We start from the raw sequence: 15,715 nt of genomic DNA, 5'->3' as shown, positions 1-15,715 counted from the left end.
TGTTGCCCCAGTACTCCTAATGAGTTTCTCATTGCACTGAAGTATTCCAGATCCATGATCAACACTAGCTTCTATGCGGTTATCTGCCCTAAGAATGTGGTCCAGACCTTACACATGGGGTAGGAAGAAAATATTAATTTTAATATGGAAGGGCTTTAGAAAATTAAGCATGACTAATAACTAACACACTGTTTGATCCTGGTACCATCCCTAGGCGCCCTAATACATGACAGCATGTCGATGGTATTGCCCAAGGTGTCTGAGGGTGTTGGAGGTGGGACTGAACAGTAATGACTGTGATATTCTCACCTGTTCATTGGCCTCGTAGTTCATGTGATCTGGGTAGCTGGAGTCATGGAGGAGTATATGTTTCCAGTTAACTAAAATAGCCTTTATGACATGGACAAGTAACCTGAGAAGATTCTTTAATGGAAACCACAGATTGACATGAATTCCAAGAACTGAAAAATAAGTGAAAAGCAAGAAAATGATAGGATCATCATTTACTCTTATCAGCTACAGTATAAAATCAGAGCAACACATACTCACAGCACACAGAAAGACATCCCATAGCACTAGGGACATCCAACAGCAGTCATGTCTTTGTTAATCACAGAAGCATAAATCCATATTTCAAATTGTCCTGCAAAATTCTCTTTGTTTTTCTCTAAATCTTGAATAATCTGATTTCCTGCTTCACTAAAATGTCTGCCAGAGACTCTCGGCTGTAGGCTGAAGATAGATGCCTCAACATTACAGAGAAACTTTGGATGACTGTCCAGGCAGCCAGATGTCTCTGTCATTTCTAGAATTACAGAAGTTGCTTGCAATGCACTTCCTGTTGACTTAGGTAGTATTATATCCTCCTGGGATCATTGATGTAATTGAAGACTAGATAGTTATAATTATAATTTTCCTTGGTTATATAAAAGAGAAATTAGATATGAAACTTTAGACTCACAAATACAGGATAGATAGAATTTTTTCTTTAATTTTGCCAAATACAAATAGACTAGATATTGTAACTGTAATTCTTAGTTGACAACTATTCTATTATATGTCATTTTACCATGTTAAAGTTAAAACCTTCCTTTTTGATTAGACAGTAAAGAGGAAGTGCTGTGGGATGTCTTTCTGTATGCTGTAAATATGTGTTGCTCTGATTGGTTGATAAATAAAGCTGCATTGGCCTATGGCAGGACAGCATAAGGTTAGGTGATACATTCAAACTGAAGACAAGATCAAGAAGCATGGAGACAAGAGAGACACCACCCTGAAACCCAAGGAACAACAAGATGCCAGCAGACTGATAATGCCATGGCCATGTGGCAACGTATAGATTAATAGAGATAGGTTGAGTTAAGAGCTAGCTAACAAGAAGCCTGACACATAGGCCATACAGTTTGTAATATAAGCCTCTGTGTGTTTACTTGGGACCAAGTGGCTGCGGGACATAGGTGGGAGAGATTCGCCCCAACTATGGGGTGGGTAGGACAGGAGAAAATTTCCTACTATACATGACTGTAAGTGAATGCCATGCACTGATTAAGAATATTCTTTTGTGTGTGTGTATGCATTTGTGACAAAATAATTTACAAAGATATTTAATCCAGCATGTGTGGAAATCAGAGGTTTAATCATGGCCTCCTCCCAGGTCTCACCTACCGCATGGCCACAGTGTATTTCCCTTCAATGGTACTCATGTTTTGATGACCATGCCAGGATGAAGCCAGATTTTCTTCCTGTACTTTCATCAAAATAACACAACTCAACAGGCTGCACACAAAAGTGGATATGAGATTCCAGCTGTCTTATATCAAGTTAAATGTTTTAAAAATTTCCAAAAACATGCCCTGGCCTTCATTTTTCTCTATAAAAGTTATTTTCATTAAAAGTTATATGTCAATAATTTATGTACTAGAGTATGATTATTGGCCTTAAATTAATTAATAAACACGTAATAAACAAGCCAAAGCCTTTGGCATTCCTGATATATGTTTATGTATTTGTAGAGGGCAAAGGGATACTGCTCCCAGAAGTGGAGGACCACATTGGACTTGTATGTTGACTTAGCATAGAATCTCCTTGCATTCTAGGCTCTTGCTAATATTTGTGACTTGTTTTCACTGAACGTGTTACTAGGTAAATTCTTAGGTAAGGTTAGTATCTGTCATAATTCCATTGGTAGTTGATGTCATATTTACTGTTGGCATGGGCAGGGTCTTAGCATTTTCAACATCTAGCTCACATCAGGATGTAACAAAAAGAGGTATTTATATTACCTGATGAAACAACTTAAGCAAGGAGCATTTATTTTGGGCTCATGATTTTAGGAGACTGGGGCTATCCTGACAGGGAAGGCAGGGCGGAGTCCAGCAGTTCTCATGACAGCCTGCAAGCAGGAAGGGAGAAACCTGTGCTCATGGTAGCTGGTTTTTCCTTTTTTCCTTCTATTATTCTGTCTGGATCCCCAGACTATGGGACAAGTCCATCTATATGCAAGGTGTGTCTTCCCCACTGAGTGGATTCTCTCTGGAAACAGCTCATAAATATTCCCTGTGGTACATCTTCCCAGTCTCCCAAGACTTCAGTCCAGTCAAGATGACAATGAAGATTAACGTCTGAAATGTTTACTGTCTAAATGTTCAAGGGAATTCATTACACACTCAGCAAGCAAATTCCAACTTCTGCTCCCAGACTTATTGCTCAGTGAGTCATCTTTGTGAAGAGTTCTCTTCAGCTTCTCAACTTCGACACGGGTTCTAGCCTAATACTTTTCACATGTTAGAAACCTTACATACCGGCCACCAATGGAAAAATGAAGCTCATAAAATAACAACATTCCTAAAAATGGGCTAAAATTGTTCCTAAAATCTGGGAGTGGTATCAGCTAATGTGTCTTCAAAATAGGGTTGCAACCACCCACTCAGGATTACTTCATTAGGGTGGGGCTCAGCAATCTGGGTGAGGTTGGGAGATAAAATACAGGAAGCCATTGAAGCCTGAATTTCAGACAAGCCAAATGGGACAAGCTTACACTAAAAATTATACTTGATTTAGCAGAGACCCAAATTAAACTGAATTTACATTTTGGTTTGCTAATCTGAACATGGTCCCACAGGGAGAGACTTTTGTGGAATACAGCCCAAGAACCAGTGCTCAGTGGTCTGATTGGCAAATGAGAAGCACCTCTTGTGTTACTCCGTTTAGAACAGTGCTTGGACCCAACCTGAGTGTGTTCAAGATTATTAGGTCCTCCTGCGCCTCTTGACACTGATTTAGTTGCTGAGTGGTTCTCTGTAGGGTGGGCACTGAGCATTTGGAAAACCTCCTTGGAGATCCAATGTGCAGGCAGCATCAAGAAGAAGATAATGGTGTCGAGACTGGACTGTTCTTTGTTCCTTCATGCTGTTGAAGAAGCAGTTAAGACTCAAACAGAGCACTCAGAGGCCTGAGCTGTGGCTCGGAAATCACTATGATGCCTAATGAATAAATCCCGAGGGGTTGTGGTCACTGAATCTCCACTTTTCAGTGGGGTGGAGAGAGGAAGAAGACAGTAAGAGTCTCCTGTCATTTTTTCCCAGCACTCTGGGAAAGTCTGGCATGTCAGTCCTTCTGTTATCCAAGGGAGCAGACACTTTTCAGAGCCTCTCCCCATTTCTGGGAAGTTGCAGGGTTTCATTCCAGTTCACAGCCATGGAAGCTAACCTAGAAGGGAAAAGAAACCAGGAAACCAGCTTAGAACAATCAAGGAAGAATTAAAAAAAAAAAAAAAGTAAAAAGTAGCCGGCAAATGTTCAGTCTGAGCAGAACATTTATATACTAATGTGAAAGGCTTGTTGATGTGTAGAACTTTGCTTGAAGCTGATGGGAGAATTACCTTAGTAGGAAGAAATATAATATAATTAATAACAAAGAGATAAGCAATAAACACTGCTTTCTAATAGAACGTCTCTCGTGTGAAAGTGTGGCTAAGAGTGATTTAAGCCCAACCTCATGTCTGCTGGACTCTGTGTGCTTCTGCGTGAGAAGGGATAGGGCCTAGAAAAACAAAAGCTTTTTAGCAGAGCCCAGCTAACTATCGTTACCATGGTAGTGATGCATTTTGACATACTTCAATAGACACCAGCAATTGCCAGCCCTGGTCTTTAAAATTACCCTTTTAAAAAATAGCCTGATGGCTTTACCCCTGACACATTAAATCGGATTCTCTGGGGCTGCTGGTTGGGCCCTGGAGTCTTTATTTTAAAGCCCCGGAGGTCATTTTAATGTGCTGGGGCAGGTGGAGAGCTGCTAACCTGAGCACTGTGCTGGGCTCGGTGGAAGGGCAGGCTACAGACCGGGTGGGGCAGGCACAGTCTGCTCAGTACAACAGGCACTGCGAAGGTCAGCCAGCCGGTGTAACCCAGAGGCCTCCCTCCGGAAATGGCTGCTGGGGGTGCTTCTGTCAGAAGGGCACTGGAAGTTCAGCTAATTAACATACTTAACGTCCAAGTTTGTTGTTTGTTTTAAGCAGTTACTTTTTAATAATCACGAGAATTTCAGAAACAGACTTTTACAGGTTGAATTAAAACATGTGTTAGAGGCATTTATTAGGCGTATGTGAATATTATATAACCATCGAATGGCTTCTGTGGCATAAGACTTAGAAATACGCTGCTCCAAGCTGGAGGTGGCAGTGGATGGGAGCCTTGCGGTTTTGCTGATACAGGCATCAGAGTTCAGGAGTCCTGTCTGTGGAATCCTGCTACATCTTCCTGGGTGGGACTTTTGATTCAAGTGAGTTCAGAGCACACAAAAGCCCACAGGGCTTCATCAACCTTATGGAACACTAAGCATGTTAGTTATTAAACAGCAGTAACAACAAATGCCATGTCATGGCAGGGTTGGGCCTGAGACAATACTGCAAAGTCTGGCAGAGTAGGTGACTCTTCTTCAAGATTTATAATAGCTCCTGTCTGTCAAAAAAGCATAGGGCTTGCTTATGACCAGATATTTTGGACTGGCTTTGCAGAAACAGCAGAAGGGAAATCAGATCCAGGACTGTCAAGCTCTCCAGTTTATTTTTTTTCAACCAGAAAATATTTCTGTAGTCTTTTAATTTGACAACTAAATTTATATTCACGAGGACACTGAAGCACTCTTGAACACAAGCAACAACTTCAACTGAAGTTCTACCTGCAGGCTTCGAACTTGAGACACTGATATCCTGGATCACAGGAGCCAGTAACATACTGAGAACTCAAAGCCTAAATGGGTCTTAGAGGTCAAGATGCAATGGTCTATGGTCACAAGAATTCAGAAAGTATGGCATTGGACACAGAGACAACCCTGAGCAGAAGAGCTGGCACGGGATTGTCAGTATTTATCCTGTGTGGAAGGAACTTCTAAAGTGTACCACAACTCTGTGTATCGGTTTGCTAAGTCTATCACCAGGGGGCTTAAAATCAGATTTTTTTCTATGTCCGAGATGCTAGAAGTGTGACGTTAGGATGACAGTGATGTGAGGACCGTGAAGGAAGCATCTCTTCCAGATTCCAGTCTTGCTTGGAGCTGGCTTTTTTCATGCCCATACAGCATGTTTCCAGTAGATATATCTGTGTCCACATTTTATCTGTGTATAAGATCTGAGTCAAATGAATTTAGGGCCCACCTAAGGATTCTACTTAACTAATTACAATTGCAATTATTTTTTTTCAAATAATTTTAATAATCTGTGGAATTGGAATTTCAACATGTAAATTTGAGGATACAGTTAAACCCATAACACCAATGTGCAAGCTGGAAAGAGGCATAGGAATTACAAACAAGAAGAGGCTTGTTTATGTATTTGCTTGATAAATATTTTATCAAACATCTGCTCCATGCACAGTCTTACACTAAGGCATTGTAGCAAGGGAGATGGCTGGAATTCTTCTGTTTCTATCTAGGGCGAGCCACTTAGCAGACCCGTGAGGCAAAGTAAAGAGAGATTCACAAAATCTCCAGGATCTGCCAGTAAAGTCCATTGTGGAGTGTGAGGTGTGACACTCGGGGAGTTCCCTAGTGGGTCTCTGGGGGAAATTCCTGGCCAATAAATGGAAATGCTACTTCCCGTTGAACTTCAGCCCCAGAGTGTGTTCCGCACAAGGATCATTCATAGGTGAAACCAGAGGTCCCTGTCACCTAGGAGCTTGGGATTTAGTGGAGCTGACAGTGTGTCAGGCACATTGTCAAAGGAGACCAGAAAGCAGTGGGGGTGGGAGGTGCTGAGTGTGACAGTGACCAGTCTGGGACATTATTAGAGTAAAAATGACCAGACCGAGCAATGCAACTTAGACAGCACTGTATGTTCTGTTTTTGAATCTCGATCCGTGAAGATGGGATGGAAATGTTAGACTTGGGGATCCCAAATAGGCATGCGTAGGGGAGGGACACAGACACTTTTTTTTTGTTACTCAATTTTAAACAGAGAACAAACACATCAAGAAAAGTAAGCTAGAAGACCACTAGACTAATGTCGCTCCAGGTTTAAAGTCTGGGGCAGGAGACTGGATTATCTGGAGCTCTGCGACCTGTGTATGAGGGAGTATGGCCACCAGCCATTCTAACTGGGCTATGACAGATAGTCAGTTGCTGTGTGTAGACCCCACTGCTACCATAATGTAAAGGAACCGAGTGCATGAGGTGTGGAAGCTAGAAGGGACTCTAGATGGTAGCACTGTCATGTCACACCTGGGAAAATCCAAACCCTGAGATCATAAAAGATCCTTTGGTAGAGGCCCGGGAGGGGTGGCTTCCCCAGCTTATTCCCGAGTTTCCCGAGACACTGTCTTCACCTGTTTATTCCCAAGTTTCCCGAGACACTGTCTTCACCTGCTTATTCCCAAGTTTCCCGAGACACTGTCTTCACCTGCTTATTCCCATGTATCCCAAGACACTGACACTGACTTTTGATATAGCTAAACAAAGGTCGGTCGGAGAGCAACACACTGGTGTGAAGATTTTTGCTACCATACAGGGGAAAGATTTAGTTTCAGCAGTTAGGAAGCAAGGTGAGTTTAATGTCTTTATGATAACTTTATGTCTTGAAAGGCCATGTTCCAAACAAAAGGAACTTTTTTTTGTTTTGTTTTGAGACCTGGTCTCAACTCTGTAGCTTTGCTTGTCTTTGAATTCCCAGAGATCTGCCTGCCTCTCCCTCTCTAGTGCTGGGATTAAAGGCATGTACCACTTCCTCTATGATTCAATGCTGTACTAAGATTTCTTTCATTTTAAAGTCTAAAGTCCATTTCTGTTGGGGGGGAGGGGTGGTCTATGTGCTGGCTCTAACTACCACATGAAGACTTTACATTTATTGGAACAATAAGGAATGTAAACTGGGTTAGTGCAGGTGTATACTGAAGTTTGTATGCCTGGTACTCATAAAAGTGGGTGTGGGATAGATATCTTATTTAATTCTGTTTCAGACATGTTATACTATTTTAAACAGCCACTCCAGAGTCACACAGAACAAAATGTAGTAATTATGAAGAGTGGCATGAAGACTTCCACAGTCTGCTCTGTGAGCATAACATTGAATCTGAGTTTGAATCTTACCTTTATAGCTTCGACAATTACACAGCCCATCTGTGAGCACTTTAAACTCTCCGAGGCTTTAGCTACTTACGTCATACAAAGTTGTTTTGAAGATTAAGTCACATAAAATATACATATAATTTTATAATTGCCAGCAGCATCAGACATTATAGGTAAAACTGTGGGTAAACATTGTTTGAGAAATTGTAAATAAAGGGCTGGAGAGATGGCTCAGCTGTTAAAGGCTAGGCTCCTAACCAAAATATAAGAGACACTGTAGGTGAAAATACTAAGTGGCTATGAGAAGCTATTGAAGGCCTCTTCCAGGAGAGTGCCATCTTGCTTGAATTCTGATATAGTCGTCCATTCAGGGTGGCTTTCAACAAGCATTGAGCTTGGCGACACTGGCACTGTCTGCCGTCACGTGCTCTGCTAGCTGCCTTCGCTCCTGGGTGACAAGGAATGAGAAATGCCAAGAAGTGAAGGAAACCATGGGCATGTGTGTTCTGTTGCACAAGCAAAGCCGGAAAACCACGGCACAAGCCCTTCTGGTAATTGTCACACCTCCGGCAACTCCCGTTAAGCAATGTCATAAAATTCCAAATACAAAATCTGTACTGAAAATGAATGCATGTCATGTAACACTTGAGGGGGGCTGGCTGCAGAATAAAAATGTCACAAAAGAACAAAAACCAGTGTTGTAACACTGAGGTGGCTGAGCCTCATTCATCTGTGTGTAATTACAGGAGCCTGTGGCAAGTGATGAATGTTTCTTCGTTCTTGTCTTACCCTTCCCAGCTTTACTGACAGAAGGGCTCTACACAATGGCTGCTTCCCACAGCTGCTCTGCTGACTATCTTCACGTGGCAGCTGTGAGGCCTGGAGCTGGGAGGAAGTCCCTCTGAGCGCCGTTTCTGCTTTGGGCTGCTTCCGTGGTCCTTCATATTAATTCCGATTTAGCCCTATCCAAACCCTCTGCACCTCTGGACTCAATCAAGCTGTGGTGGTGGTAGGCTGTGATGGCTCTGGAGGTCCAGTTCTGTCACCACCGCCTCTGAAACCTTGGGAAGAGATGTGACCTTTCTGGACTCACTTTCTCATGTGCTATTTTTGAAAAAGTGTGCTCACCTCATAGTTTTGTTGTAGGAACTCATGAGTCAACACAAGGGAATGTTAGGAACAGCTCCCAGGCCATAGCAAGCATTCAGAAATTGTAGCCTAGTGTTACTCCACACATGCCTTTTCTTGTCTTTAGCAACATTCCTTGTCCTTCTACTTCCTTATTGTAGTTCAAATGTTCTTACCTTTTGGGGACAACTCCCTCAAGCAGGGTTAACTATTTCCTTCGTGCATCCCCACACCAATGACCCCATCGCTATTGGATTGGTACTAATTACTCCTTATTTTTTCTTTTCCCAACTAGTTACCAGCTTAATGTTTGTTCCTTCCCATGATTTTTTTCCCAGCCAGAGGTGCTTAAACAATATTTGTTGAATGAATGAATGAATGAATGAATGAATGGATGGATGGATGGATGAACAAGCCAATTACACAGCCAGCTGTAGAAGAATCTATTATCTATCATATATAAATGAATAGACTCCTTAGTGATGCTCAGAAAATGTAAAAAAAAATACTCACTGTGGATGGAATGCCATGATGGAATGAGGAACTGAGTCCTCTCCATCAACTACCACATGAAAGGATATTCTGTGCCCTAACTCAGTTTGTCTTCTGTGTCAGGGACTGAGCTAAGTCAGCATTGTTTCCTTTGAAGTATATGGGATTTATTCACAAATAAAGGGATAAGACCAAGGTTTAAATATGAAGTGGTTTTCCCCAAAGCTTGAGTGTTGTAGATCTGGTTCCTGATACAGCTGTCTTCAGAGCAGGGTGTTTGGGGGGAGTGATCGGATCAGGTGATTGGCTGATCTTTTGATGGAGTCCTGGCACGATTGCATTATTCGGTAGTGGGTCTAGGAGGTCAACGGGGATACAGGCTGGAAAGAGAGGTCTCATCCTCATCCCTTCCTTGTCTCTCTCAGCTTCCATCAGAGGAGCAGTCTCCCTGTCACGTGCTCCTCTCACCTTAGGCCCACAACAATGGAGCACACAGACTGGATTAAAATCCCTGAACGAGCTTCACAGACCTTTCTTCTTTTACTTATTTATTTATTTATTTCAGGCATTTTCTCAGAGTGATGAAACATCTGATTGACACAGTTGGAAAAATGCAATTAATAAAGAGACCAGTGTGTGTTTTGGAGAATATATATCACCATTTAGCCTTTCCATGGCTGTCTGATTTGCTAGGCACAATTCCAAACCTGTGTTTTCTCTTTCTACATGGACAGATGGCTCATTCTTCAACAGAGAAGGTCCTATTCACAGGAGCTTGGGTGAATGAACTTACCAGTTCATATACTGCTACAGCTGAATTGGCCCTGGGTTCAAATATATTGACCCAAAGCAATCCTGAATGACAAGACAGTTGAAGAAAATTCCTTGAATCATCAATAGCATCAGTAGGTCAGATTTTATGGGAAAGTCATAGTACTTTTGCCTGACTTTTTACTTGTTAACTAGTAATAATCTGCCATTCACATTTCTTTTCCTTGTGTATGCATCTTTTTCTCCTCATGTTTGTGAAGATATTATCTAGCATTTAAAAATGATTTGCCGATCAAAGACACACAGTGCATAGGTTCCAGTCTCACTTATATAGGCATAAAATATATATACATTTACTTCATATGCCTTGGACCATTAATAGGTAAACACTTGTTCTTAGAGACTAATAATAAGACAAATGTGTGAGGACAAAGTAGAAATCTGGAATACTGGAACTAGAATGTACTATTCCTTTCTTATCTGTGGGGGCATATTCAAGACCTCCAATGGATAATCTGCAGATAGTACTGAACTCTACATAAATACATGTTTCCCCCTACATGTGTATATTCACAATAAAGGTGAATTTGTAAATTAGGCATAGGAAGAGATCAATAGGCATCATAAAACAGTAAAGACAATAAGTACGTAAGAGAAGTTATGTGATTGAGGTCTCTCACACAAAAATATCTTACTGTACTGACTGTTTTAATTAGGGGAAAGACAGTAACTTTTTACTTGGCACTAACAAATCACCAAAATCACTTCTCCTACACTTTGGGGGCATTATCAAATAAAACTGGAGTTTCCTGAACACAAATATGCTTGATCCTCATAAACAAGACTGTTAGTAATTGATTAATGGGCAGATAATTTAAGCGGCCTGGGTATGCTAGATAAAGGGAAAGTTCACATCTTTGTTAAACAGAGCTGGATGGTGTGAGATACATTACTCAGGGCACTGCAAAATTGAAAACATGAATTGTTCATCTCTGAAAACTTCCATTTGCCATTTTCAGACTGCAGTTGAACTCAGGTAACTGAAACCACAGGAAGTAAAACTACAAATGTGTGGGAAGGCAGAGAGGTGGAAATTAGCTGGTTTCAGTAATTCTCAAAGTGCCCTTCTTCTCTGTTGGAAGAGAATTGAGTCAAATGAGGTCCCCAAAAGTTTGTAATAGTCTCAGATTGAGTTTCTCAGTTACTTTGTTCCTCCAGCCAATGTTCATTTCTAGAATTCCCCGTCAGCCTTCCAGTGCTTTTCCTCTCTATAAAGCCATTATTTTTAAATGTTTGTTTCTTAAGAGCACAGTATAGGTTGATATGTTGGTCACTTAAAGTGTTCTGTCACACGTAGAAATGAAGAAAGAAATTAAAGACTTTCTAGAGTTGAGTGAAAATGAGTGGACAGCATAGCCAATATATGGGAATCAGTGAAGGTGGTTCTAAGAGGCAATTCATAGCACTAAGTGCCTACAGAAAAAAAAGGGAAGGGATCTTATACTAGTAACTTAGTCACACATGGTGTGAATTTTTGGTTGTTCAAAATTTTTCATGTGTACGAAAAGAGTAGATGGTAAAAAATAATCAAATGCAGGAATGCAATCAGTAAAACAAAAACAAAAAATTTCAAAGAATCAGTGAAACAAAGAGTTGGCTTTTTAAGAAAATCAACAACATTGATTAAACTCTTATTCAAATTAATTAAATGGTGACAAGAGAAAACTCAAAATTAGAGATGAAAAGGGGGTCATAACAACTGACACCAAGGAAATCCAGAGAAATGTAACATGAATCTTAAAAGGTCTTATTAATAAAATCAAACCTGAAGCCAGGTATTGGGGTGAATGCTGGAAGATCAGAGAAACAAAACAAGCCACAGCTTCCTCACTTCACCAATTCCTCAGCTGATCCTGTTTCCTCAGACTGGAAGCCTCTGAGTCCTCATCCAGAATGAATCTCAGCTGAACTGCTATTCAAAAGCCTAAAAGCTTAACCAGACTCTAGTTCCTGGTCCTCACGCCTTATATACCTTTCTGCCTCTTGCCATCACTTCCTGGGATTAAAGGCGTGTGTCACCATGCTTGGCTGTTTCCAGTGTGGCTTTGAACTCACAGAGATCAGGATGGATCTCTGCCTCCAGAATGCTAGGATTAAAGGTGTGTGTGCCACCATTTTCTGGCCCCTATGTCTATTTAGCAGCTGTTCTGTTCTCTGACCCCAGATAAGTTTATTAAGGTGCACAATATATTGGGGAATACAATATCACCACAGAGAAATCATAAGGGCATACTTTAAAAACCTGTACTCCACAAAATTAGAAAACCTAAAAGAAATGGATAGTTTTTCTTGATATGGATCACTTACAAAAGTTAAGTCAAGATCAGATAAGCAATTTAAACAGACTTATAGCTTCATTGAAATAGAAGCAGTCATAAAAAAATCTTACAAACAAACAAAAATCCCAGGGCCAAAATTCTACCAGACTTTCAGAGAAGAGTTAATGCCAAATACTTCTCAAGTTATTACACAAAATAGAAAACCAGAAAAAAACATTGCCCAATTCGTTTTATGAGGCCACAGTTAACCTGATACCCAAACCACATGAGAATCCAAAAAAGAAAGAGAATTACAGACCAATTTCCCCTATGAACAAAGATGAAAAAAATCTCAATAAAATGCTTGCAAACTGAATCCAAGAACATATCAAAAAGATCACCCATCATGATCAAGTAGGCTTCATCTCAGAGATACAGAGATGGTTCAACATACATAAATCAATAAATGTAAACCACCATATAAAAGAGCTGAAAGATAAAAACCATATTATCATCTCATTAGATACTGGAAAAGACCTTTGACAAAATTCAACACCCCTTCGTGATAAAATTCCTGGAGAGATTAGAGTAAAAGGGACATACCTCAACATAATAAAGGCAGTTTACAGCAAGCCTATAGTCAACACCAATTAAATGGAGAGAAACTCAAAGCAATTCCACCGAAATCGGGAACAAGACAAGGTTGTCCCCTCTCTCCAAATCTATTCACTACAGCACTAGATGTCTTAGCTAGAGTAATAAGACAGCTGAAGGAGATCAAGGGGGACACAAGTGGGAAAGGAAGAAAACAAAGTGCATTATTTACAGATGATATGATAGTATACATAAGTGACCCCAAAATTAACTTGCAAAATTCAGTAGTCCACCTACATACAAATGACAAATGGACTGAGAAAGAAATCAGGGAAAAACACCTTTCACAATAGCCTAAAATAATATAAAATTTCTTAGGGTAACACTACCAAGAAAGTGAAATATTCATATGATAAAAACTTCAAGTCATTGAAGAAAGAAATTGAAGAAAATACCAGAAAATGGAAATATCTCCCATGGTCATGAATTGATAGGATTAACATAACAAAAATGGCCATCTTACCAAAAATAATCTACAGATTCAATGCAATCCCCATCAAAACCCTAACACAATTTTCAGCTTCATATGGAAACACAAAAATATGCAGCATAGCTTAAAATCATCCTTAATAATAAAAGAACTGCTGGAGTTGTCACCATTTCCAATATCAAGTTATACTACAGAACTACAGTAGTAAAAACAGCATGGTATGAGCATAAAAACAGACACGTCGATTAATGGAATCACATTGAAGACCCAGACAGAAATCCACACACTTATGGACACTTGAGTTTTCATAAAGAAGCCAGAAATGCAACTCGAAAAAAAGACAGTATCTTCATTAAATTGTACTTGTCAAACTGGATGGCTGAATGTAGAAGAATCCAAATAGATACATACTTATTACCCTTCACAAAATCCAACTACAAATGGATCAAAGCTCCTCAACACAACACCAGATTCACTGGACCTCATAGAAGAGAAAGTGGAGGATAGTCTTGAAGGTATTGGTGCAGGCACTAAGATCAACAATTAAGAAATGGGACCTCATGAAACTGAAAAGCTTCTGCGTGACAAAGGACACCATCATTTGAACAAAGCGTCAGCATAAAGAATGGGAAAAGATTTTTCACCAAATCAGAGAAAAGGCTAATATCCAAAATATATAAAGAACTGAAACAAACAAACCCAAGATATTAAGAAAACAAATAACTCAATTAAAAATGGTTACAGATCTATCTGGGTAGTGTTGGAGCATGTCTTTAATCCCAGCACTCGGGAGGCAGAGGCAGGTGGATCTCTGTGAGTCTGAGGCCAGTCTGGTCTACTGAGAGAGTTACAGGACAGGCTCCAAAGCTACACAGAGAAACCCTGTCTTGAAACAAACAAACAAAAAGTACAATGTGTGTGTGTGTGTGTGTGTGTGTGTGTGTGTGTGTGTGTGTGTGTGTGTGTGTTCGTGCGCAGATCTAAACAGAGAATTCTCAAAGGAAACTCAAAAGGCTGAGAAACACTTAAAGAAATGTTCAACATCCTTAGTCATCAGGGAGATGCAAATCAAAACTACTTTGAGATTTCATCTTATACCCTTCTGAATGGCCAAGATCAATAAAACAAGTGACAGTTCATGCTGATGAAGATGTGGAGTAAAGGGAACACTCATCCATTATTGCTGGGGACTGCAAAATTACATAGTCACTATGGGGATCAGTGTGGCAGTTCCTCAGGAAGATGGGAATTGATCTATCTCAAGATCCTGCCAAACCACTCTTGGGCATATATCCAAAAGATGAATCATCTTACCATAAGGACCCTTGCTCTACCATGTTCATTACTGCTCTATTCATAATAGTCAGGAATTGGAAACAATGTAGATGTCCCACAAATGATGAATGGATAAAGAAAATGTGGTGCATGTACACAATAGAATATTACTTAGCTATAAAAAATTGAAATGATGAAATTCATAGGTGAATGGATGGTACTAGAGAAAAATCATCCTGAGTGAGGTAACCTAGACCCCCCAGTTATTGTATATATATGCTTATATATGGACACTATCTGTTAAGTCAATAATTATCAAGCTACAATTCATAGAAAGAGAGAGGTTAGATTTAGAGTAAAGGACTGGGGGTACAGATAGATCTCCCTAGGAAAGGGAAATAAAATAGTGATGGATGGATGGGGAGTGGGGACTAGAATGGGGAGGATCAAGTGAGGAGGGGAAAGGGGAAGGGGAGCAGGAGGGAATATGGGGAGAGACAGCTAAAATTAAGGGCTATTTGAGGGTTAGTATGGAAACAATACAGTAGAAGCTTCCTAAAATATATTCATATATGAAGGTGATCTAAATGAATTTGCCAAATAATGGGGCAGGCAGATAGAGCTTTAACTGGACATCTCTTGTCAACAAATAAAGTTTTTGGTACCTAAAATGAGTTACATCTAATTGAGTTTTTGGCTAAAGGGGTTCCGTGGGAACTCCCAAACAATCCAGGCTGTTGCCAAGACTACAGATTATTCTCCACAAACTGACAGCGAGGCCCCATTGCTGAAGACAACACCTATACAATTCATTCAACATGCAGAAGTCAGGCTGGTGCCTACCTAGAGCCTTCAGCCCTACATGCTATATCTTTGGTACAGGAAGGTATGCTGCATCCTACCAAAGGAGAAATGTAAATTCCAACCTATCCACAAACTCTTTGATCTACAATGGTGTCCTGTCTGCAAATCTGTTAGCACAATGATGGCACAAAGCTTGTGGGTATAACCAACCAACATCTGAATTTACTGAAAGCCTAGTCCGTGAGATGGAACCCATACCTGACACTGCTTGGATGACCAAGAACCT

Source organism: Peromyscus californicus, unplaced genomic scaffold (assembly GCF_007827085.1).
Source record: "Peromyscus californicus insignis strain IS unplaced genomic scaffold, ASM782708v3 Scaffold_7__1_contigs__length_154581171, whole genome shotgun sequence".
NCBI lineage: Eukaryota > Metazoa > Chordata > Mammalia > Rodentia > Cricetidae > Peromyscus > Peromyscus californicus.
The sequence above is the reverse complement of the archived record's forward strand: the minus strand, read 5'-3'. Positions refer to the sequence as shown.